The following is a 26,399-nucleotide window of genomic DNA, read 5'->3' on the forward strand; positions in this document are numbered from 1 at the left end:
TCGATGAGAAAAAAATCAAGGATAAGAATTCATCGCGTTTTACGATACGGAGCCACCGCCAAGCCCTAAAACCTCTCGGGAGGGCTGATCTGGAGTCCGTTCGGGGCTCCGGAGAGGGGAATCCGTCGCCATCGTCATCATCAACCATCCTCCACCAATTTCATGATGCTCACCGCCGTGCGTGAGTAATTCCATCGTAGGCTTGCTGGACGGTGATGGGTTGGATGGGATCTATCATGTAATCGAGTTAGTTTTGTTAGGGTTTGATCCCTAGTGTCCACTATGTTCTGAGATTGATGTTGCTATGACTTTGCTATGCTTAATGCTTGTCACTAGGGCCCGAGTGCCATGATTTCAGATCTGAACCTATTATGTTTTCATCAATATATGAGTGTTCTTGATCCTATCTTGCAAGTCTATGGTCACCTATTATGTGTTATGATCTGTTAACCCCGAAGTGACAATAATCGGGATACTTACCAGTGATGACCGTAGTTTGAGGAGTTCATGTATTCACTATGTGTTAATGCTTTGTTCCGGTTCTCTATTAAAAGGAGGCCTTAATATCCCTTAGTTTCCGTAAGGACCCCGCTACCACGGGAGGGTAGGAAAAAAGATGTCATGCAAGTTCTTTTCCATAAGCATGTATGACTATGTTTGGAATACATGCCTACATTATATCAATGAACTGGAGCTAGTTCTGTGTCACCCTAGGTTATGACTGTTACATGATGAACCGCATCCGGCATAATTATCCATCACTGATCCATTGCCTACGAGATTTCCATATATTGTTCTCCGCTTATTTACTTTCCCGTTGCTATTGCTATCATCACTACAAAATACCAAAAACATTACTTTTATTATGGTTACCTTTTGCTACCGTTATCACTACAAACACTTTACTTCTATTATTATGGTCTAATCCTATGGCGCAGGGGTCTGGGCCCATCGCCCATTGCACACCTGCACGTTGCGTGGGCGGCCGGAAGCAGACCTAGCCTCCCTAATACAAGAGCAGGCGTTCCAGTCCAATCCGGCGCGCGCCACTCAGTTGCTGACGTCACAAAAGCTTCGGCTGATACCACGACGTCGAGTGCCCATAACTATTCCTGCATAGTTGGTTAGTGCGTATAGGCCAGTGGCCACACTCAGATAAAATACCAAGATCTCATTAAGCGTGTTATTTTGAAGTAACCGCGGACGCCGGCCAGGGCCAGGCCCACCTCTCTCCTAGTTGGTCTCTGATACGTCTCCAACATATCTATAATTTTGATTGTTCCATGCTATATTATATCCTGTTTTGGAAATTATTGGGCTTTATTATACACTTTTATATTATTTTTGGGACTAACCTATTAACTGACGGCCCAGCCCAGAATTACTGTTTTTTTGCCTATTTCAGAGTTTCGCAGAAAAGAATATCAAACGGAGTCCAAACGGAATGGAACCTTCGAGAACGTGATTTTCGGAACGAACATGATCCAGAGGACTTGGACCCTACGTCAAGAAAGCTACCAGGAAGGCACGAGGTAGGGGGCGCACCTACCCCCCAGGCGCGCCCTCCACCCTCGCGGGGTCCACGTTGCTCCACCGACGTACTCCTTCCTCCTATATATACCTGCGTACCCCCAAACTACCAGATACGGAGCCAAAACCCCAATTCCACTGCCGTAACTTTCTGTATCCGTGAGATCCCATCTTGGGGCCTTCTTCGGAGCTCCGCCGGAGGGGGCACCGATCACGGAGGGCTTCTACATCAACACCATAGCCTCTCCGATGAAGTGTGAGTAGTTTACTTCAGACTTCGGGTCCATAGTTATTAGCTAGATGGCTTCTTCTCTCTTTTTGTATCTCAATACAAAGTTCTCCCCCTCTCTTGTGGAGATCTATTCGATGTAATCTTCTTTTGCGGTGTGTTTGTTGAGACCGATGAATTGTGGGTTTATGATCAAGTTTATCTATGAACAATATTTGAATCTTCTCTGAATTGTTTTATGTATGATTGGTTATCTTTGCAAGTCTCTTCGAATTATCAGTTTGGTTTGGCCTACTAGATTGATCTTTCTTGCAATGGGAGAAGTGCTTAGCTTTGGGTTCAATCTTGCGGTGTCCTTTCCCAGTGACAGTAGGGGCAGCAAGACACGTATTGTATTGTTACCATCGAGGATAGCAAGATGGGGTTTATTTCATATTGCATGAGTTTATCCCTCTACATCATGTCATCTTGCTTAAAGCGTTACTCTGTTCTCTTGAACTTAATACTCTAGATGCATGCTGGATAGCGGTCGATGTGTGGAGTAATAGTAGTAGATGCAGGCAGGAGTCGGTCTACTTGTTTCGGACATGATGCCTATATACATGATCATACCTAGATATTCTCATAACTATGCTCAATTCTGTCAATTGCTCAACAGTAATTTGTTCACCCACCGTAATAACTTATGCTCTCGAGAGAAGCCACTAGTGAAACCTATGGCCCCCGGGTCTATTTTCCATCATATTAATCTTCCGTCAACAAGCTATTTCCTTTTCCGTTTATTTTGCTTTCTTTGCTTTGCATCTTTATCATAAAAATACCAAAAATATTATCTTGTCATATCTATCAGATCTCACTCTCATAAGTGATCGTGAAGCGATTGAAAACCCCTTTATTGCGTTGGTTGTGAGGAGTTTATTTGTTTGTGTTGGTGCGAGGTACTCGTGCGTGGCCTCCTACTAGATTGATACCTTGGTTCTCAAAAACTGAGGGAAATACTTATGCTACTTTGCTGCATCACCCTTTCCTCTTCAAGGGAAAACCAACACAGTGCTCAAGAGGTAGCAAGAAGGATTTTTGGCGCCGTTGTCGGGGAGTCTACGCAAAAGTCAACATACCAAGTACCCATCACAAACCCTTATCTCCCGCATTACATTATTTGCCATTTGCCTCTTGTTTTCCTCTCCGCCACTTCACCCTTGCCGTTTTATTCGCCATCTCTCTCCGTCCTCCTTCTCTTTCTCTATTTGCCTCTTTTTGCTCGTCTCTTGTTTGCTTATGTGTTGGATTGCTTGCTTGTCACGATGGCTCAAGATAATACCAAATTGTGTGACTTTACTAATACCAACAACAATGATTTTATTAGCACTCCGATTGCTCCTCTTACCTATGCTGAATCTTGTGAAATTAATGCTGCTTTGTTGAATCTTGTCATGAAAGATCCGTTTTCCGGCCTTCCTAGTGAAGATGCCGCTACCCATCTAAACCACTTTGTTGATTTGTGTGATATGCAAAAGAAGAAAGATGTGGACAATGATATTGTTAAATTGAAGCTGTTTCCTTTTTCGCTTAGAGATTGTGCTAAAGCTTGGTTTTCGTCTTTGCCTAAAAATAGTATTGATTCGTGGAATAAGTGCAAAGATGCTTTTATCTCTAAGTATTTTCCTCCAGCTAATATCATCTCTCTTAGAACATGAATTTTAAGCAACTTGATCATGAACATGTTGCACAAGCTTGGGAGAGGATGAAATTAATGATACGTAATTGCCCTACACATGGTTTGAATTTATGGATGATTATACAAATTTTTTATGCCGGATTGAATTTTGCTTCTAGAAATCTTTTAGCTTCGGCCGCGGGAGGCACTTTTATGGAAATCACTTTAGAAGAAGCTACTAAACTCCTAGATAATATTATGGTTAATTATTCTCAATGTCACATTGAAAGATCTACTAATAAGAAAGTGCATGTGATAGAAGACATTAATGTTTTGAGTGGAAAGATGGATGACCTTATGAAATTATTTGCTAATAAAAGTGTTTCTTCTGATCCTAATGATATGCCTTTGTCTACTTTAATTGAGAATAATAATGAATCTATGGATGTGAATTTTGTTGGTAGGAATAATTTTGGTAACAACGCGTATAGAGGAAACTTTAATCCTAGGCCGTATCCTAGTAATTCCTCTAGTAATTATGGTAATTCCTACAACAATTCTTATGGAAATTTTAATAAGATACCTTCTGATTTTGAATCTAATATTAAAGAATTTATTACTTCGCAAAAGAATTTCAATGCTTTGATTGAAGAAAAATTGCTTAAGATTGATGAATTGGCTAGGAACGTTGATAGAATTTCTCTTGATGTGGATTCTTTGAAACTTAGATCTATTCCACCTAAGCATGATATCAATGAGTCTCTCAAAGCCATGAGAATTTCCATTGATGAGTGCAAAGAAAGAACCGCTAGGATGCGTGCTAAGAAAGATTGCTTTATAAAAGCGTGTTCTTCTAGTTTCCATGATAATAAAGATGAAGATCTAAAAGTTATTGATGTGTCCCCTATTAAATCTTTGTTTTGCAATATGAATCTTAATAATGATGGGACTGAATATGATCCACCTTTAGCTAGAAGGTGTTCCAAAAATTTGGAGTCTTTAGATCTTGATGCTAAAATTGTTAAAAGTGGGGTTGAAGAGGTCAAAACTTTAAATATCAATGAACCCACTATTTTGGATCTCAAGGAATTTAATTATGATAATTGCTCTTTGATAGATTGTATTTCCTTGTTGCTATCCGTGCTAAATTCTCCTCATGCTTATAGTCAAAATAAAGCCTTTACCAAACATATCGTTGATGCTTTGATGCAATCTTATGAAGAAAAACTTGAGTTGGAAGTTTCTATCCCTAGAAAAATTTATGATGAGTGGGAACCTACTATTAAAATTAAAATTAAAGATCATGAATGCTATACTTTGTGTGATTTGGGTGCTAGTGTCTCCACGATTCCAAAGACTTTGTATGATTTGCTAGGTTTCCGTGATTTTGATGATTGCTCTTTAAACTTGCACCTTGCGGATTCCACTTTTAAGAAACCTATGGGAAGAATTAATGATGTTCTTATTGTTGCAAATAGGAATTATGTGCCCATAGATTTTATGGTTCTTGACATAGATTGCAATCCTTCATGTCCTATTATTCTTGCTAGACCTTTCCTTAGAACGATTGGTGCAATTATTGAAATGAAGGAAGGGAATATTAGATTCCAATTTCCGTTAAGGAAAGCATGGAACACTTCCCTAGAAATAAAATTAAATTACCATATGAATCTATTATGAGAGCCACTTATGGATTGCCTACCAAAGATGGCAATACCTAGATCTATCCTTGCTTTTATGCCTAGCTAGGGGCTTTAAACGATAGCGCTTTTGGGAGGCAACCCTATTTTATTTTTATTCCTTACTTGTTGCTCCTGTTTAGTAATAAATAATTTATCTAGCCTCTGTTTTGGTTGCGTTTTTGTGTGTTTAATTAGTGTTTGTGCCAAGTAGAACTGTCGGTGTCAAAATCAGCGGATCTCGGGTAGGGGGTCCCGAACTGTGCGTCTAAGGCGGATGGTAACAGGAGGCAGGGAACATGATGTTTTACCCAGGTTCAGGCCCTCTTGATGGAGGTAAAACCCTACGTCCTGCTTGATTAATATTGATGATATGGGTAGTACAAGAGTAGATCTACCACGAGATCAGAGAGGCTAAACCCTAGAAGCTAGCCTATGGTATGATTGTCTGTTGTCCTACGGACTAAAACCCTCCGGTTTATATAGACACCGGAAAGGGCTAGGGTTACACAAGGTCGGTTACAAAGGAGGAGATATACATATCCGTATTGCCTAGCTTGCCTTCCACGCCAAGTAGAGTCCCATCCGGACATGAGACGAAGTCTTCAATCTTGTATCTTCATAGTCCAGCAGTCCGGCCAAAGGATATAATCCGGCTGTCCGGAGACCCCCTAATCCAGGATTCCCTCAGTAGCCCCCGAACCAGGCTTCAATGACAATGAGTCCACCCCGCAGTGTTGTCTTCGGCATTGCAAGGCGGGTTCTTCTCCAACTTTCAAGTGTTCGTAAGCAGTGTCCGGCTCCATAAATGTTGAACCTCTTGGCTTCTGTGCCCAATAAGGGCTATCTCCCACGCGTCGAATGAATACGAGGCGCTAGGGCGTTTTTACATTCGCCCCCTAGCCAGATAAATAAATTGTCTATTAAAGGGATGGGGATTCTTAGATCCGATCCATATCATCCTCCCCTAGCGAGAATTCATCAGAGCGTGTTTCGGAAAGATCCATTCCAGCATGGCCGACCTCCGCAGCTCCTCCTCCCACCCCCGTAGCCCTAAGCCCAGTGATTGGGAGATGTGTTCAGTCCCGCACAGTCGATTAGTTGAGCTGCAGACTAAGGGATTTCTCCCTCCGGCGTATATGGTGCCCGTTCGAGCTGGGCTCGCCACCTACAATGGCGGGGCGCAAGCGGAGAGCCTTCCTTGTCCCTCCATGGGGGAACGGGTCTGCCTTGTTCCTTATTTACTAAGGGGACTCGGATTTCCAATTCATCCGTTCCTCCGCGGGCTCCTGGAGTTCTACGGCCTCCAATTACACAATCTCACCCCTGCCTCCATTCTACATATCGCCGGCTATGTTTCTCTCTGCGAGTTGTTCCTGGTCTGCGAGGCTCACTTCGAGCTGTGGAAAAGGCTATTCTGCCTTGTCCCTCGCACACAGAGGGAATCACTTTATCAAGTGGGCGGAGCCGAAATATGGCACATCGCCGATACTGGATACCTGTCCGGTACCCCGAAGAAGCCGTCCGAAGACTGGCCTTCAGAATGGTTTTATATGGAGGACATCCCCCTTCCGGACCCTGTTCGGCGGGGTCTTCCTGAGTTCAACAATGCCCCCCTGAAGAAGCACCAAAGTTGGCGCCCACAGAGCCCCCATGCGGAAGACAACGGAGAAGTCCTCTATCTGATGAACCGGATCAAAGCACTGGCTCGATCAGGATTGACAATAATCGAAGTTATGTCGATTTGCATAATGCGGGGAGTGCAGCCACTTCAATATCGTGGGCACCCCTTGTGGTGTTATAACGGGGCGGATGACGCCACCCGCTGCGGGCGTAAGGGTCCGGACAATGCTGCCGCTCTAGTGAAGATTCTGTCCGAACTGTTCAAGGGTGAGGAAGAAGAGTTCACCCGCATCAAGCCACGGGATGGATTCTCCATGTACAGTCCTCCAAGCTGGGTAAGTTATATCTCCCTGCTCCCATTTTTCCCGCATTCTTAGTCGTAAGTATTCACCTTGCCACTTTGCGGCAGGAATTACGAAAAGCCATAAAGGAGGTCAGCAGCCCTTCTCCACAACCAGAGGACCCTGACCGGGCCCTCGACTCCGGACTTGAAGAAGATCCGGTTATCTTCATGGAACTGATAGACTGGCGGTTCTATCAGTTAAGCTGCGACGATGCCCTGGTGGCCATTACGGCCGACTATCCCGGACTGCTCCCTGCATCGCAGGTAAGAAAAATCAAAAAGTCCCACCTCCAAAACTAGGATCCCCTTTTAGGCACTTCACCCACCATATACACATGGCTTCTTTTACAGGGAAGGCATTCGGGATGCCCTGCCGAACCCACAGCAACTCGCCAACAAGAGGCACCGAGGCCGGGTAGGCCAAAAAGGAAGGCGGTCAGGATGGAGACGCCGACGCAAAGGTATAGGGAAAACCCCGTCCCGTGGTTGTCGTCTTTCTCAAAATGTAATGATGCCCGCGTTTCTTTAATAGAAAAAACACTCGCCGGAATATGTCCGGTGATGCTGCCAATCAAGCTTCCACCAGTCGGGCGCCAGGACCGGACATGGAGGCGGAATCCGAATGGGGCAGGCGCCGGATAATCCCCCTACAGAGGATGCGGATAGATTATCCGCTACAAACTCAGAAGTGGAAAGCGCCCTGAATCATAGGCACCGCCGGGCCATACTCCATGATGCTTGTTTCTCACCAGAGGCGTTTGACGGCTTTAATTCTGGAGAGGCGTACCTCCGTGCTGCTCAAGATGGTCTAGCCAGAGCCACAGATCAGTATGTAAAGGATGCACGGGTGAGTAAATCTGGCGATTTATATGTATCAGTAGCCCCTAAGACTTGAAACAGTTAGCAGAACTGATTTAAGGATCATCTTTAATGTGCAGGTTCTTACAGAGAAGAATACTAGGCTGTCCCAGGAGCTGGAGGAATGCAAGGCCCAACTGCGGGCCGCTCTTGCCGCATTGCAGGAACAGAAAAAGCCTCCCGCTGGTAACATTTACTTTAAAGAGTGATGGTTACCATATAATGTGCGGCATAGCTTCAGTTCTAACAACAGATGTTGCAGATGAACCCGGGGAGAATCCGGAGGACCAGCATGTTATACGGTAGCTAGAAGCTGGCAAACGCGTGCTGACTGAGGTTAGGCGGGAGAAAAACAATCTCCAAGATGCCAATGTTAAGCTGAGCGTTGAACTAAAAGACTTTCGGGGCCAGCTTGCAGACTCCGAGAAGGAGAATAAGCGGCTTCGGCGCGGCATTTTCAGTAAGTGCTTGAACGAATCCTGTTAAAGGAGTTCGGCGAAGAAGACGACTAACAGCGTTATGTCTGTAGGTATGCTGACGGGTCATCCCGCGGAGGAAATGCCTGGGTCTGCGGGTGATCTTCTGTCCGAGCTGTCACATCTGCACGAACAAGTTCTGCAGGTGATGCAGGGTGTTGCCCAGGCCTTGTGGCCGTCCATCTCCCTGCCAGAAGGCGTTGCAGAGCTTGCGGAGAAGCTGAAGGAAGCACGGCGGCACTTCCGATTATGGAAGATATCAGCCTGCTGACAGGGTGCCAGAGAAGCCTGGGCCATGGTGAAGACGCGGTATACCAAGGCAGACCCAAATCACATGGCCGAGGTTGGACCTGTGGGGCCTGATGGAAAAGAGACCCCTGTTAGCTTAGTTTATGGGCAAGTAGAATTAGCCACAAAGTATTCCCAACAGGATTGTAAGCTAGACCGCCTGTTGGATGGTATAGAGGAGGAGTATAGTCAGTCTGCATGACTATGTAATTAAAGTGACATGTATAATGCCTTCTAGCCGGATTGTAGATCATTTGTCGTTGTGGACCTTTTTGCTTCAACCTCCGGGCCCAATAGTCCGGAGTGAATCCGAATACCCGCTCAGTTATATAAAACCGGGGTATGCGTGGAGACCAGGTGTAGGGGTCATTAGTGCTTTATCAGACAAGTGCCCAACTAGTTATGTTATATTACATGGGTAGTAAGAAACATCTTCCAGGGAGAATAGTTCCGTTAAGGGTTCCTTTCCCTGGGTAAGCATGCCCTAAAGTGCATGTCCGGACTGCATAGAAAACGCAGAAAAAAACATCTGGGGGCAGATATGGACAATAAATAAAAATCATCTTTTGTTCACCGACCGAATATTCCCTTAAGAACGCTAGCTTTCGGCTTCACCCAGTCTGAGGTACACATCCGGCTGACCCGACAGTAACAATCGCAGAGGTGCTCCCCTTATGCCCTAGCCGAATTAATGGGAACGTAGGGCATAAATACAAGAGCCAGGCAACCCAGCTTGGCCAAAACTTAAGCCATATCGATGCATATAATGGTGAAAAAGGTACATGCGGAAGTATAACACATGTGTTGGGCATGAGGCCCAGATAAATAATTTAAGCTTCTGTGAAAGAAGCCCCCAGGTATGAAGAGTGCGGCTAGCGCATCTGTAATGTATAAGTGAGGCACAAGGTGACCCTTGAAGGCCTAGAGAAATAATAAAAGAAGGAAAGAAAGAGAAACAAGACAGGTGATGTATATGCAGAAAATGGACAAAGGGAGGGGACTAACATAGAGTCCGGTGCTAGGCGTAGAATCTTCGGAGCCTGGCCGCGTTCCATGGGTTCGGCTCGAGTCGACTAGTCGATGCATCCCGCAGTCGGTACGCTCCACCGGTCAGAACTTGGTCAATAATGAAAGGACCTTCCCATTTGGGCCCGAGCTTGTTCTTTTTCTTATACGGCAGGCGTAGAAGTAGTTCGCCAATGTTATAAGTTTTGGCTCGTACTTCTCTGCTTTGGTATTTGCGAGCCTGTTGCTGATAAAATGCGGAACGAGCTTTGGCTACGTCGCGCTCCTCTTCCAGGGTGTCCAGACTATCCTACCGATCGAGCTTGGCTTCTCTTTCTTCATACATGTGCACTCTAGGTGAGTCATGAATTATGTCACAGGGCAAGACTGCCTCTGCGTCGTACACCATAAAGAAGGGTGTATATCCGGTACTACGATTCGGCGTGGTCCGCAGCCCCCAGAGTACGGAGTTGAGCTCTCTACCCAGTGCGTGTTAGACTCCGTTAAGGAGCCGCACTAATCCGGGTTTAATGCCGCTCATTATAAGACCGTTTGCTCGCTCGACTTGACCGTTGGTTTGTGGGTGATAGACTGAAGCATAATCGAGCTTGATGCCCATTTTGCTGCACCAAAGTTTTACCTCGTCGGCCATGAAGTTCGTGCCATTATCAGTGATGATGCTGTGGGGGACGCCATAATGATGTACAACCCCGGATATGAAGTCTATCATCTATCCGGATTCGGCTATTTTAACAGGTTTGGCCTCTATCCATTTGGTGAATTTATCCACCATGACCAATAAGTATTTTTTCTTGTGGGTTCCCCCTTTAAGGGGTCCAACCATGTCAAGCCCCCAGACCGCAAAGGGCCATGTAATGGGGATTGTTTGGAGGGCGGTGGGCGGCATGTGGCTTTGATTTGCAAAGAGCTGGCAACCGGCGCAACGTTGGACCAAGTACCGTGCATCTGCCCGGGCTGCGGCGTGATGACCGCCGAGTCCGGCGTGAATTTCTGCCAAAAGATTCCGCCCTTCCACTTCGGAGATGCACCTTTGAAGGACTCCGGTAGTACTTTTTTTGTACAATTCCCCCTCATGGACCCTGTAGGCCTTGGATCGCCGCACTATGCAGCGTGCCTCATTTTGGTCCTCTGGAAGTTCCTGTCTAGTTAGGTAGGCCAAGAATGGTTCAGTCCACGGGGCAATAATGGCCATTATTTCATGGGCTGAAGGTGTTATTTCGGTGGCGGGGCCTCCGATTGTGTCAGAGAGTTCGGTATCGGGTATTTTGGCCGGGTCCGGACTATTGTTACCGGTGTCCCCTTCCCATACTACGGATGGTTTAAACAGCCTTTCCAAAAATATGTTGGGGGGACTGCATCGCGTTTTGCGCCGATGAGGGTGAGGATATCCGCCGCCTGATTGTTTTCCCGAGCCACATGGTGAAATTCGAGCCCCTCGAACCGAGCTGACATTTTTAGGACGCGTTTCGATAGGCCGCCATTTTCGGATCCTTGGCGTCAAAATCTCCATTTATTTGGGATATTGCGAGGTTTGAATCCCCACGCACCTCCAAGCGTTGAATGCCCATGGAGATTGCTATCCGAAGACCATGCAACAAAGCTTCGTATTCGGCTGCATTGTTGGAGTCTGTATACAATATTTGCAGTACGTACTGAACGGTATCTCCGGTTGGGGACGTCAGGACGACGCCAGCCCCTAGACCAGCCAGCATTTTAGAACCGTCGAAGTGCATGATCCAATTGGAGTATGCGCTGTACTCTTTAGGGAGTTCGGCCTTCGTCCATTCGGCGACGAAGTCGGCCAATACTTGCGACTTGATGGCTCGTCGAGGTTTGTATGTTATGTCGAACGGGAGGAGCTCAATGGCCCATTTGGCAATCCGGCCTGTAGCGTCGCGGTTGTTTATAATATCATTAAGTGGCACTTCCGAGGCTACTGTAATCAAACACTCTTAAAAATAGTGTCGCAGCTTCTGGGATGCCATGAATACCGCATAGGCTATCTTTTGATAATGTGGGTACCGTGATTTGCATGGAGTGAGGACAGTGGATACATAGTATACCGGCTTTTGAAGAGGGAATTTGTGTCCGTCTGCTTCTCGTTCGACAACGAGCACTACACTGACAACTTGATGAGTTGCCACTATGTACAACAGCATTGGTTCGCTGATGTTTGGCGCAGCCAGGATTGGGTTGGTTGCCAAAATGGCCTTTATTTCTTCCAGTCCGGCGATAAAGGGGTAAAGCCTTTTCTCCTAAGCGGGAGATAAAGCGGCTTAGAGCCGCCACACATCCAATTAACTTATGGATTTGCTTGAGGTCTGTTGGGGTAGCCAACTGTGACAAAACTCGGATTTTGGCCGGATTAGCCTCAATACCTCTACTGGAGACAATGAAATCCAGGAGCTTTCCGGCTGGTACGCCAAAAACGCATTTTTCCGGATTGAGCTTGATGCCGTATGTTCGGAGGTTGTCGAATGTGAGCCTCAAGTCGTCTATCAAAGAGTCAATGTGTTTGGTTTTGACGACCACATCGTGTATGTATGCCTCTACTGTTTTGCCGATTTGTTTCTCCAGACATGTCTGAATCATGCGCTGATATGTTGCGCCGGCGTTTTTGAGCCCAAAAGGCATTGTGTTAAAACAGAAGGGACCGTATGGTGTGATGAATGCCGTTGCGGCTTGGTCGGACTCCGCCATCTTGATTTGGTGGTAACCGAAGTATGCGTCGAGGAAACACAATGACTCGTGTCCTGCAGTAGCATCAATGATTTGATCGATGCATGGGAGGGGGAAGGGATCCTTTGGGCAAGCTTTATTGAGGCCTTTGAAATCGGCACAAAGGCGCTAGGATTTGTCCTTCTTTGGTACCATCACCATGTTTGCTAGCCAGTCCGGGTGTTTTATTTCTCTGATGAATCCGGCCTCCAATAACTTGGCTAGTTCCTCTCCCATGGCCTGTCTCTTAGGTTCGGAGAAACGCCGGAGAGCTTGCTTGACCGGCTTAAATCCCTTTAGGATATTGAGGATATGCTCGGCCAGCCTGCGTGGGATTCCTGGCATGTCTGAGGGATGCCAGGCGAATATGTCCCAGTTCTCGCGCAGGAACTCTCATAGTGCGACGTCCACAACGGGGTTTAACTGTGCCCCGATGGAGGCTATTTTTGTAGGGTCCGTTGGGTGGACTTGGAATTTGACTATTTCATCCGCTGGTTTAAAAGAGGTGGACTTGGATCTCTTGTCGAGTATCACGTCGTCCCTGTCCACTGTAGAGCGTAGCATGGTTAATTCCTTGGCCGAGAGGGCTTCGGATAATGCCTCGAGGGCCACTGCGGCTGTTTTGTTTTCGGCGCGGAGTGCTGTGTCCGGATCAGTGGCGAGAGTGATGATTTCATTGGGCCCGGGCATTTTGAGCTTCATGTACCCGTAATGGGGTATGGCTTGGAAGATTGTGAACGCCTCCCGTCCTAAAAGAGCGTGATAACCACTGCTGAACGGGGCCACTTGGAATGTGATTTCTTCGGACATGTAATTATCCCGTGTGCCGAATACCAAATCTAGTGTGATTTTCCCAGCACAGTGTGCTTCCCGACTGGGTATGATTACTCTAAAGGTTGTGCTACTTTGCTCAATGCGGCTCCAGTCTATTTCCATCTTTTGAAGAGTTTCCTCATAGATGAGGTTTAATCCACTATCGCCGTCCATGAGTACTTTGGTGAGTCAAAAACCGTCCACGATTGGACTGAGGACCAGTGCGGCTGGTGCTCGGGCTGTTCGGAATTTAGGTTCGTCACTGGCATTGAAGGTAATAGCCGTGTCACTATATGGATTTACTGCCGCTATGTGGCAGATTTCGGCCATGCTTCGGAGTGTTCGCTTGCGCCTATTATTTGACGCGAAGGTCTCAAAGACTGTTAACACCGTATTGTTATCCATGGGATGGTGCTCTGTGGTATTTGGGATAAGAAGATCCTCACCACTTTTGGCCATTTGCCGGAGTATCCAACATGCTCTAAGGCTGTGCGTTGGTATTGTATCCGATGTACCGTGAATTTTGCAGGGTCTGTTGAGCCATCCCTCCAGTACGGTTACATGCCCTGTAGAAGGTTTTTGCTTTTTGGTAGTTAACCCGGGTGTATTGTGATAATGCACCCATTTATTTCGGACTAGGTTTGTATTCAGGGCCGGATTATCCCAAAAGTTTGTTTCGGTTTTCCAGGCACTTTCCATCGCACAGTACTTTCATACTATGGACGCCAAGTCAGCGAAGCGTGTTATCTCACGGCGATTTATGGCGTTAAGGATTCCCTTGTCCGTGCAATTATTGCAGAAAAATAGGATCGCGCCTTCCTCGCGACAGTCCTTAACCTTGTTTATCGCAAGGAGGAATCTGGCCCAATAGTGATGTACTGTTTCCTGGGGCTCTTGCCTGATGTGGAAAAGATCGCTTATGTTTGGGTGGGTGGGTGGAATTGAATCCGAACCCTTACCCGATCTGGGATCCAGGGGCCGAGGAGTTTCCAATTTTGGAAGTTCCGGTTCCGGGGTGCTACCCGATAATCCTGGTCCGCTGTCTGACTCTAAGTTCAGGGATTGGATGTTGTCCTCCCGCGAACGGGCGTCTGGCTCGGAGAGCTCGGGAATCCGGACATAGTTGGTCTTCAAGATAGAGGAAAGGTCACCGCATTGTTCCTCCACCATTGCAATATGATGGGTGACCGGTGGAGAGTTAATCTCCCTTTGATCGGGTTTAAGCCCAATCCGATCATAGTTCGTAGCGACTCCCAAGGCGGCGATGCGATCCAAGAGCTCGTTTAAGGAGGCGAGCTCCATTGGATCCATCTGTTCAGCGAGTGCCGATCTGACGTGGAGGCTGTTTTCGATGACCCGAGAAGTCATCGTCGGCACAGGTGCCGAACAGGCGGTCATGATGGAACCGCCTAGCCGGAGAGTTTGGCCGACAGCCAAAGCTCCCCCGACAGTAGTATCGTCTTTAAAGACGAGACGAGACATCCTTCCTTCTGGCGACGGCACAGAGGAACTCTCAATGAAAGCACCAATGACGGTGTCAAAACCGGCGGATCTCGGGTAGGGGTCCCGAACTGTGCGTCTAAGGTGGATGGTAACAGGAGGCAGGGAACACGATGTTTTACCCAGGTTCAGGCCCTCTTGATGGAGGTAAAACCCTACGTCCTGCTTGATTAATATTGATGATATGGGTAGTACAAGAGTAGATCTACCATGAGATCAGAGAGGCTAAAACCTAGAAGCTAGCCTATGGTATGATTGTCTGTTGTCCTACGGACTAAAACCCTCTGGTTTATATAGACACCAGAAAGGGCTAGGGTTACACAAGGTCGGTTACAAAGGAGGAGATATACATATCTGTATTGCCTAGCTTACCTTCCACGCCAAGTAGAGTCCCATCCGGACACGAGACGAAGTCTTCAATCTTGTATCTTCATAGTCCAGCAGTCCGGCCAAAGGATATAATCCGGCTGTCCGGAGACCCCCTAATCCAGGATTCCCTCAAGAACCATTGGGAAGACTTGGGGAAAGTCTTTTTAATCTTGCTGTAAAAAACAGAAACTTTAGCGCTCACGAGAATTGCATCCATTTTTATTTGGAAAGTGATATTTAGTTAATTCTTTTTGCAGATGATTAATAGATAAATTCCTAACGTCCAGCAATTTATTTTAGAATTTTTGGGGTTCCAGAACTTGCGTTAGCTACAGATTACTACAGACTGTTCTGGTTTTGACAAATTCTGTTTTTCGTGTGTTGTTTGCTTATTTTGATGAATCTATGGATAGTAAAATAGTTTATAAACCATAGAGAAGTTGGAATACAGTAGGTTTAACACCAATATAAATAAAGAATGAGTTCATTACAGTACCATGAAGTGGTGTTTTGTTTTCTTTCGCTAACTGAGCTCACGAGATTTTCTATTTTGAGTTTTGTGTTGTGAAGTTTTCAAGTTTTGGGTTAAGTTTTGATGGATTGTGGAACAAGGAGTGGAAAGATCCTAAGCTTGGGGATGACCATGGCACCCCAAGGTAAAATTCAAGGACACCTAAAAGCCTAAGATTGGGGATGCCCCGGAAGGCATCCCCTCTTTCCTCTACTTCCATCGGTAACTTTACTTGGAGCGATATTTTTATTCACCACATGATATGTGTTTTGCTTGGAGCGTCTTGTATTATTTGAGTCTTTATTTGTTAGTTTTCCACAATCATCCTTGCTTTACACACCTTTTATAACACCCAAGATGCGGCTATATCCCCCACGTGTCGGAGCACGACTTAGAGGCATAACCGCATAGTAGGCATGTCGCAAGAGGGGTAATCTTTACACATCCCATGTACTGAATAAGAGAGGGATAAAGAGTTGGCTTACAATCGCCACTTCACACAATACATAAATATAGCATTACATCATCCAGAATACAATCAAAGTCCGACTATGGAACTAAAATAAAAGAAGACCACCCCTAATGCTAGATCCCTGATCGCCCCAACTGGGCTCCACTACTGATCAAAAGGAAATGAAACACAATAACGAAAAGGTCTTCATCGAGCTCCCACTTGAGTTGGGTTGCGTCATCTGCACTGGTATCATCGGCACCTGCAACTGTTTGGAAGTATCTGTGAGCCACGAGGACTCAGCAATCTCACACCCGCGAGATGAAGACTATTTAAGCTTAAGGGGTAGGAAAAGGTAGTGAGGTGGAGCTGCAGCAAGCACTAGCATATATGGTGGCAAACTTACGCAAATGAGAGCGAGAAGAGAAGCAAAGTACGGTCGTAAACTAGAAGTGATCAAGAAGTGATCCTGAAACTACTTACATTCAAACATAACACAAGAACCGTGTTCACTTCCCGGACTCCGCCGAGAAGAGACCATCACGGCTACACACGCGTTTGATGCATTTTAGTTAAATTAAGTATCAAGTTCTCTACAACCGGATATTAACAAATTCCCATCTGCCCATAACCGTGGGCACGACTTTCGAAAGTTTAAACCCTGCAGGGGTGTCCCAACTTAGCCCATCACAAGCTCTCACGGTCAACGAAGGATATTCCTTCTCCCAGGAAGACCCGATCAGTCTCGGAATCCCGGTTACAAGACATTTCGACAATGGTAAAACAAGACCAGCAAGACCGCCCGATGCGCCGACATCCTGATAGGAGCTGCACATATCTCGTTCTCAGGGCAACACCGGATGAGCGCTCCCTACAACTAAAACCAGCCCTCAAGTTTCCCCGAGGTGGCGCTGCAAAGGACTCTAGTTCAGACCAACACTTAGACAAGCACTGGCCCGGGGAGGGGGGGGCTTAAAATAAAGATGACCCTCGGGAGCGCGACTCCCAAGGGAAAAGTAGGCGGTGGTGAGGCAAATGGTAAAACCAAGGTTGGGCCTTGCTGGAGGATTTTTATTCAAAGTGAACTGTCGAGGGGTCCTCATAACACCCAATCGTGTAAGGAACGCAAAATCAAGGAACATAACACCGGTATGACGGAAACTAGGGCGGCAAGAGTGGAACAAAACACCAGGCATAAGGCCGAGCCTTCCACCCTTTACCAAATATATAGATGCATTAATTAAATAAGAGATATTGTGATATCCCAACATATCCATGTTCCAAACATGGAACAAACTTCATCTTCACCTGCAACTAGCAACGCTATAAGAGGGGCTGAGCAAAGCGGTAACATAGCCAAACAACGGTTTGCTAGGAAAGGTGGGTTAGAGGCTTGACATGGCAACATGGGAGCATGATATAGCATGTGGTAGGTATCGCAGCATAGCAATAGAGAGAGCAACTAGCAAGCAAAGATAGAAGTGATTTCGAGGGTATGGTCATCTTGCCTGAGATCCCGCAAGGAAGAAGAACGAGTCCATGAAGAAGACAAATGGACGTAGTCGAACGGATCCTCACAACTCCGGAACGGAACCGAAGCTAGCGAGATAGGCAACCCAGAAAGAAGCAAACGACATAGTAAACAACCACTACATAAACAGGGCATGATGCACAACCAAGTATGATGCATGTCCGGTTTAATGAGGCATGGCATGGCAAAATGCACAAACAATCCTACAAATTAGGTGGAGCTCAATATGCAACGAGTTGCATATTGATGAAACACCACGTGACTTATTTAGTTCTCTCCCGTTCATGTACTCAACAAAATTAAATGTTGGTTAGCATGGCAAGAGGTGAAGCATATGAAAAGTACCTATCTAAGCAAGTTTAAATGAGACCGGAACAACAAACAACAAGTCTGGAAAAATCCCCGTATGCATATATTAGGTTTGGTACTATTCTGCCCTATACATAATTTTAGAGTTGTTTAACATGCAAAGTAGGGCTACCATGTTAAACTATGCATTTTTCTACCCCATTTACATATAAAGTTTATTAAAATCGGAGCTACAGTTATTTAGTTATGAAAATAAATCATTTTAACATGGCATTTGAGCAAATTTAAACAAACAGCATTTTAAACATTTTTAACATAGATGAAAGTTGGATATTATAAAACTAGACAAGATTCTAAGCATTTTTCATATAAGGTTTGTTCAATTTGGATGCATGATTTGAGAGTTATGTTATGCATGAACTAGGAGGACTTTTCTGCAAAACTGTAAAACACTGGATAAAAGATAAATTCGCAGATCTGTAAAAAAAGCATATATGGGCCGAAACAGAGGCTGGCCCAACAGTGGAAGGGAAAAAAAGAGGGGCGCTGGATCTGGCTTCACCATGGGCCTTGGCCCGTTGGTGGAGCTGGGCTGGAATGCAGAGGCAGGCCCATGCGCGGCTGCAAGGCCGGCTGGGTCGAAGGAGGTCGGGCTTTGCGATCTGGCACGGGAGGCCGGTCGACGAAGCGGGACGCGGTCAACCCACGCGTGCGAGCGCTCGTCCTGGACGAAGCAGAGGAACGCAGCAGCAGGGCGAACTCCGGCGGTCGAGGAGAAGGTGACCGGCGGCGCTCGGGACCAGCGGGAGACGGCGAAGGCAAGGGGGGATCCGACCGGATCCAAGGCGGAGCGACTGGAATAGGGCAATGGTGGACTTGGAGCTCCAGGCATCGGTGTACATGGCAGCTTGGTGCATTTCAGGCGCAGAGGAGCGGCGGTGCTGGTAGCCTAATCCAGCAAGCGGCAGGATGGAGAGGGGTCGACATGGGAGCTCGATGGCGTCCGGATCCAAGCGCCAGAGGTCTGCGGTTCCGTAACTCCCGTTTCCTGCCGGATCGAAGCGGAGGCAGCGGGGTGGCGGACATGGCACCAACGTGGGCGATTGCGAGGAGTTCCATGGGCGGCAGCGTTGTTCGGTTCCTGTGTGAGAGAGAGAGATGTGAGAGGAGGGAGTAGAGGCAGGGAAGGAGAAGGAAAGAGCAGGGGAGGAGCGGCGACGGGGTCAGCCTGCAGGTCACTGGTGGCGCGCTCGGGCTCAAATGCGACGAGGAGAGGCAGGGAGCAGGGGGGCTCGGGTTGGTGTGGTGATGAAAGCGAGGAGGGTTTTTTTGGATCGGGGATGAACCTGAGGAGGAAGAGACATGAGGAGTGGCGGCGGCTTGGGGTGGATGGGACAAGTGCCCTAGGTTTTAGGGTTTGGTTTGAAATTAGACTAGGGGTGGACTATATATATGGAAAAGAGGGGAGTTGGACCATCCGATCAAAATCAGACGGATGAGATAAAATGCTAGGGAAGTCCAAACAAATAATTGCAGATGTTTTAGGGATGTTTGGGGATGATCCGAATCCAACGGTGACGACTGCACGGGTCGGGTCCGGGACAGCTTTCGAACGCGCGCGTGAGGAGGGCCGCGGGCTAACGAGAGAGCTTAGGTTGCCTGGCGGTAGGTAGTGGACTGTGTAGACGGTCTAGAGAGGAAAGAGAGGGAAAGCCCGGCAACAGTTTTCGGAGACCGAAAACGTCTGACGTTTGACCGACTATATTGTCGCTATAGTTATTCGTTGGGGCGTCAAACGAACTCCGAATGTGATGAAACTTGGTAGGCGGCCTACCTACACTATAATAAGACCGCATGCCAACTTTCAACCCATTCCGAGAACATTTTCCGGGCACTTATAAAATAATATTTCGGACATGCCGCGGGCGCGTGCGAGTGTGTTTGGCTCAGAACGGACAACGGACAGAACTGGGGGAACCCGGACGGATGCAAGTTTGAAAACATGATGATGCAATGCACATGATGACATGGCAAGATGCAACACGCAAACGAATGACAAGGCAACAACAGCGAATAACTGGGAGACACCTGGCGCATTGGTCTCGGGGCGTCACAACACTCCACCAGTACGAGAGGATCTCGTTCCGAGATCTAGGATGGCACCGGGGAAAACGGAAGAGGAATGGGAAAAGGTAAAACTAAGTTGCTTCTTTTACAAACGAGTGAAACCACGAACCTTGAGAGGTTGAAAAGTTGAAAGAAGGAACACAACAGATTTGAAGACAATTGAGAGCGCTCCGGTAGAAAAGAGAAACAAGGAACACCATGTGAACCTTGGAGGTTACACAACTATGAATGATGAGCACAATGGACAAGAAGGAATTGAAACCACACCGGTATAATGAGACAACCAAAGGACAAGAACGACAGAATTTGGGTAGCACTCCGGTAGAAAAGAGAAGAAAACTTGATAAGATGAAAAGAAATTGAAGAGATGACACAATACTCCGGTTAACATAAGATAGAGAAGGAACAAGAATGATATAATTTGGGCAGCACTCCGACTGTAAATGGAAGGAATTGAAGATGAGCTTGACAAGATGAGAAGATACTTGATGAAATCAACAACACACTACCTACGGAACAAATGTAAGAATGGAATCAAAAGAACGGAGGAGAACACAACATCTTCTACCTCAAATGAGCTTGAAAAGCATCTTTAGGAGAAGGGTCGAATGGAGTTGTTGGAAAACCAACAACGAAAAGAGTAAGCTTGTAGTGGGCTTATGGAAAACTTCTCAAAACTATGAGGTGAAATTCTGCCACTAACGGAAACAATAGATTGGATTGATATCAACAAGAAGACGAGAAACTTATTTCACTGGGAGGATAAATGAAGAACTTGGATCATTTATAAGTATCATAAATAGCAACAATCCTTAAGGAAAGCTTTAGGTGAAATAAAACCCAAGATAACTCCAAAGAAGAGATTGATGGATAGCAAAGGATCTCACGGATGAATTGGAAATGATGGGTTTACAATATGTCATTCCGGAAAAAAACTTGTGAATTATGAAACACAAAGAAATTGTCAAAAATGACATAACACCATCTCGAAAGATAAAGTAGAACGATTGCATTTCGGAATGCAAGATGAAGAATGCTTGAACTCCTCAAAACAAGACATGTGTCGAGCACCTTGTTTATTAGAGAGTATAGCTTGGCGGATCATAGCTTCAAGAGAAATCTTGAAGAGCAATAGAAGAATGCAAAGAATCCTTGATGAACCACCATGTAGAGCCTCCATGAAGAACTCCGGTAATAAAAGAATGATCAAAAGGAAGTGAAGGATGAAAATAATAAGAGTGAGGCCTTGCAATGATTAGATGAAGCTTTGAAATGATATAACCGAGAAAACTTGGAACTCAAGAAAAGAAAGATGAACAAAAGAAATCAAGAATTTTTGATGAACCTCCAAAATAAGGAATTGAATTTACTCGATGAAACAAGAATAAGAATTACATTATGCTTATCCTTCATCAATTTAGATTGATGACAAGCAATGGATTTGGCACACTACTTATTCTCATTGAAAAGGATTAAGATAGATATAGCATCAACTTGGGAATGTCTTCAACGAACCACCAGTAGGATTGGAAAGAACGAATGAATTGATAAATAGCCAAGGAAGAGAACTCTTAAACGAACCACCGTAAGAATTGAAAATGAACGTAGCAAAGGCACAATTCACCGGGAAGAATTGAAAAAAAAACGAATGAAGATACTTGATGGAATTTAGATACAAGTGAACAAAGATATCATGAACTGATTAGAGAACACTTGAACGATGCACAGGTAAGATTTGGATAACGAGAGCTGAAAGCTGGAATGAATAATATTTGAAAAGATGGCCTTCAGAGGAAAGAAATGGAAACAACTCATGAAATGCTCCGGATGGGTGAAAAGAATTCTCACAATCAAAATCAAATATGAGAGGATGGCATAAAGCTAGCACCAAGAATCTTCAAGAGAACGGATAAGGATTTAAGAGGAACTCTTCTTCGGTCTTCAAATGCAGAGAATGACGATGATAAACACCACCATGAATTGTTGAGGCACTCCAGAATGGAAAATTAGAATGGTTGAACCAATGATGAAAAGAATGTGCAAGATCTTGGAGAAGGCATTTGACTGATGAATTTGAGAGGAACTCATTCTTACATCAAACTTGGAAAAGAATTTGAGAGTAACTCCGGGAAGATTAGAAGAGTCAGGTAAGATCCTGGGAAAAGACCAGTGGGTTAGGGCCCACTTAAGAGAAAACACCATTGAACGATTTAAAAGAGCGATTGCGCCAGTTGAATTAAATGGCTTGAAAAAGATAACAACCTCGAGATAGCTTGAACGGAATTAGGAATGAAAACATGAATCTTCTGAGATATCTTCGGCACTCCGAAACAAATGAATAGTGAGAGGTGAATGATAAAGAAGTGCACCGGCATGAGAAAACATTTAAAACGAGGAAAAGGAAGATGATCAACAAAGCTTGAATTGGATCCACCAGAGAATAAAAAGAATGATGAATGATGATCTTGAAGCCCCGTTAGCATCTTCCTAAGAATCACCGGATAAGAACATCGGCAGAAAGAATGAAGAGGCTTCCCATCAATAAGATGGATAGTTGATTAAGAAATCCGAGTCCTTAAAGAAAAAGGGTGGGAGGGTGGGAAAAACAAAGGCAACTTGGGGACGGATGAAACAAACAACGTTGGAAAAAACGAGAGGTGATCTTGCGGATGTTAAAATGATCGGATCCACTTGAAGAGAAAACACACCATTTGAAAAGGATTGACATGACAATCCCAATTATCATGAAGGATTGGTATTCACATAGGAGTATGAGAACACCATTTGGGGAAGGTATGTAATCAACACTTGACATTGAAGCAACTCGAATACCACAACTCAAAACAAAACAAAGGATTGGCTTGCAAAATAAACCGGAACAAACACATGATAGAGATTTCGTCCGAAGTTTTCATGGTGGGGCCCACACGGGCTCGATCGTACAACGCCATCATGTACAAGGCAGTGCACATGACATACGAAGCGTCCCCGAGTCAGCATAGCCAAGGACTCTTTAAGACACAACGAGACCACTGTAAAACCAACCGTTGATAGGCAGACCACTAGACGTCGAACCCCAATTTCATATCATACATCTGTCGGAAAGATATCCTAGGAGCTACTTGAATTCCCACTTATAAACTCCCGAAACTTTCTGGTTATGCAATCATGTGTTGGGGATATAGGGGAAGCATAATATCTCACCCAAACTAACAATACCTACATCCAGTTGTATCCATCCTTCAACACATAACCAAGAAACCTTCGAAAATCGTGTACCTCAACCTTCGAAAAGCATTCGTTATACGAGTTATGGCAATGCTCCCGAACTCCCGCCCCAGTACTGGGTGGCATCGAGGTTATCTTACCAACAACTGAATAAAAGAGATTTTCGATGTCGGCGAACTCAGGTATTCCAGAACTGTAACGATAAAATTGTGACGACAACACCTCAGAGCTCAACTCCCCGGGACACTGCCACAACCCCTAAATGTCAGGAGGCACCAAGAACAATGTTCTCGTCACAAGACCATCGGAACGATTCCAAGATACCCGCGTGATCCTAAATTTTTTTTGTGAAATTTGAGGAGGGAAGAGTCAAAACTCTACGCCAGGAGGCCTCACCAGAGCGACGAAGGGACTGAGGAGTAAAGAGAATCCTACTCTCCGATATATATAATCCTAAAAGACTCAAAACATTTTTCTAGACTCAACAACGCCAGCGATTCGATCAAGCAGGGGGCTCCTAAGTCGGGGAAGGCTCTGATTACCAACCTGTAACACCCACGATGCGGCTATATCTCCCACGTGTCGGAGCACGACTTAGAGGCATAACCGCATAGTAGGCATGCCGCAAGAGGGGTAATCTTTACACATCCCATGTACTGAATAAGAGAGGGATAAAGAGTTGGCTTACAATCGCCACTTCACACAATACATAAATATAGCATTACATCATCCAAAATACAATCAAGGTCCGACTACGGAACCAAAATAAAAGAAGACCACCCCTAATGCTAGATCCCCGATCGCCCCAACTGGGCTCCACTACTGATCAAAAGGAAATGAAACACAACAACGAAAAGGTCTTCATCAAGCTCCCACTTGAGCTGGGTTGTGTCATCTGCACTGGTATCATCGGCACCTACAACTCTTTGGAAGTATCTATGAGCCACGAGGACTCAGCAATCTCACACCCGCGAGATCAAGACTATTTAAGCTTAAGGGGTAGGGAAAGGTAGTTAGGTGGAGCTGCAGCAAGCACTAGCATATATGGGCTGGAACGCAGAGGCAGGCCCATGCGCGGCTGCAAGGCCGGCTGGATCGAAGGAGGCCGGGCTTTGCAATCTGGCACGGGAGGCCGGTCGACGAAGCGGGACACGGTCAACCCACGCGTGCGAGATCTCGTCATGGACGAAGCAGAGGAACGCAGCAGCAGGGCGAACTCCGCGGTCGAGGAGAAGGTGACCGGCGGCGTTCGGGACCAGCGGGAGACGACGAAGGCAAGGGGGAATCCGACCAGATCCAAGGCGGAGCGACCGGAACAGGGCAATGGTGGACTTGGAGCTCCAGACATCGGCGTACATGGCGGCTTGGTGCAGTTCGGGTGCAGAGGAGCGGCGGTGCTGGTAGCCTACTCCGGCGAGCGGCAGGATGGAGAGGGGTCGGCACGGGAGCTCGATGGCGTCCGGATCCAAGCGCGAGAGGTCTGTGGTTCCGTAACTCCGGTTTCCTGCCGGATCGAAGCGGAGGCAGCGAGGTGGCGGACATGGCGCCAACGCGGGCGATGGCGAGGAGTTCCATGGGCGGCAGCGTTGTTCGGTTCCTGTGTGTGTGAGAGAGAGAGAGAGATGTGAGAGGAGGGAGTAGAGGCAGGGGAGGAGCGGCGATGGGGTCAGCCTGCAGGTCACTGGTGGCGCGCTCGGGCTCAAATGCAACGAGGAGGAGGCAGGGAGCAGGGGGGCTCGGGTTGGTGTGGTGGTGAAAGCAAGGAGGGGTTTTTTTGGATCGGGGATGAACCTGAGGAGGAAGAGACAGGAGGAGTGGCGGCGGCTTGGGGTGGATGGGACAAGTGCCCTAGGTTTTAGGATTTGGTCTGAAATTAGACTAGGGGTGGACTATATATATGGAAAAGAGGGGAGTTGGACCATCCGATCGAAATCAGACGGATGAGATAAAATGCTAGGGAAGTCCAAACAAATAATCGCAGATGTTTTAGGGATGTTTGGGGATGATCCGAATCCAACGATGACGACTGCACGGGTCGGGTCCGGGACAGCTTTCGAACGCGCGCGTGAGGAGGGCCGCGGGCTGACGAGAGAGCTTAGGTTGCCGGTCTAGAGAGGAAAGAGAGGGAAAGCCCGGCAACAGTTTTTGGAGACCGAAAACGTCCGACGTTTGACCGACTATATTGTCGCTATAGTTATTCGTTGGGGCGTCAAACAAACTCCGAATGCGATGAAACTTGGTAGGCGGCCTACCTACACTATAATAAGACCGCACGCCAACTTTCAACCCATTCCGAGAACATTTTCCGGGCACTTATAAAATAATATTTCGAACATGCCGCGGTCGCATGCGAGTGTGTTTGGCTCAGAACGGACAACGGACAGAACTGGGGGAACCCGGACGGATGCAAGTTTGAAAACATGATGATGCAATGCACATGGTGACATGGCAAGATGCAACAGGCAACGAATGACAAGGCAACAACAGCGAATAACTGGGAGATACCTGGCGCATCGGTCTCGGGGCATCACACGTTTTGAGAGAGACACACATGATTCGGAAATTATTAGAATACTCTATGTGCTTCACTTATATCTTTTGAGTTATATAGTTTTTGCTCTAGTGCTTCACTTATATCTTTTAGAGCACGGTGTTGGATTTGTTTTATAGAAACTATTGTTCTCTCATGCTTCACTTAGATTATTTTGAGAGTCCTACAAAACAGCGTGGTAATTTGCTTTAATTATGTTAGGCATTCAAGATTAATATTTTTTTTCTTATGAGTGTGTTGAATACTATGAGAAGTTTGATACTTGATAATTGTTTTGAGATATGGAGATGGTGATATTAGAGTCGTGCTAGTTGAGTAGTTGTGAATTTGAGAAATGCTTGTGTTGAAGTTTGTGATTCCCGTAGCATGCACGTATGGTGAACCGTTATGTGGTGAAGTCGGAGCATGATTTATTTATTGATTGTCTTCCTTATGAATGGCGGTCGGGGACGAGCGATGGTCTTTTCCTACCAATCTATCCCCCTAGGAGCATGCGCGTAATACTTTGTTTCGATAACTAATAGATTTTTGCAATAAGTATGTGAGTTCTTTATGACTAATGTTGAGTCCATGGATTATACA

The sequence above is a fragment of the Triticum urartu genome, chromosome 3A, assembly GCF_056163025.1.
Source record: "Triticum urartu cultivar PI428250 chromosome 3A, HENAU_Tu73, whole genome shotgun sequence".
Taxonomy (NCBI): domain Eukaryota; kingdom Viridiplantae; phylum Streptophyta; class Magnoliopsida; order Poales; family Poaceae; genus Triticum; species Triticum urartu.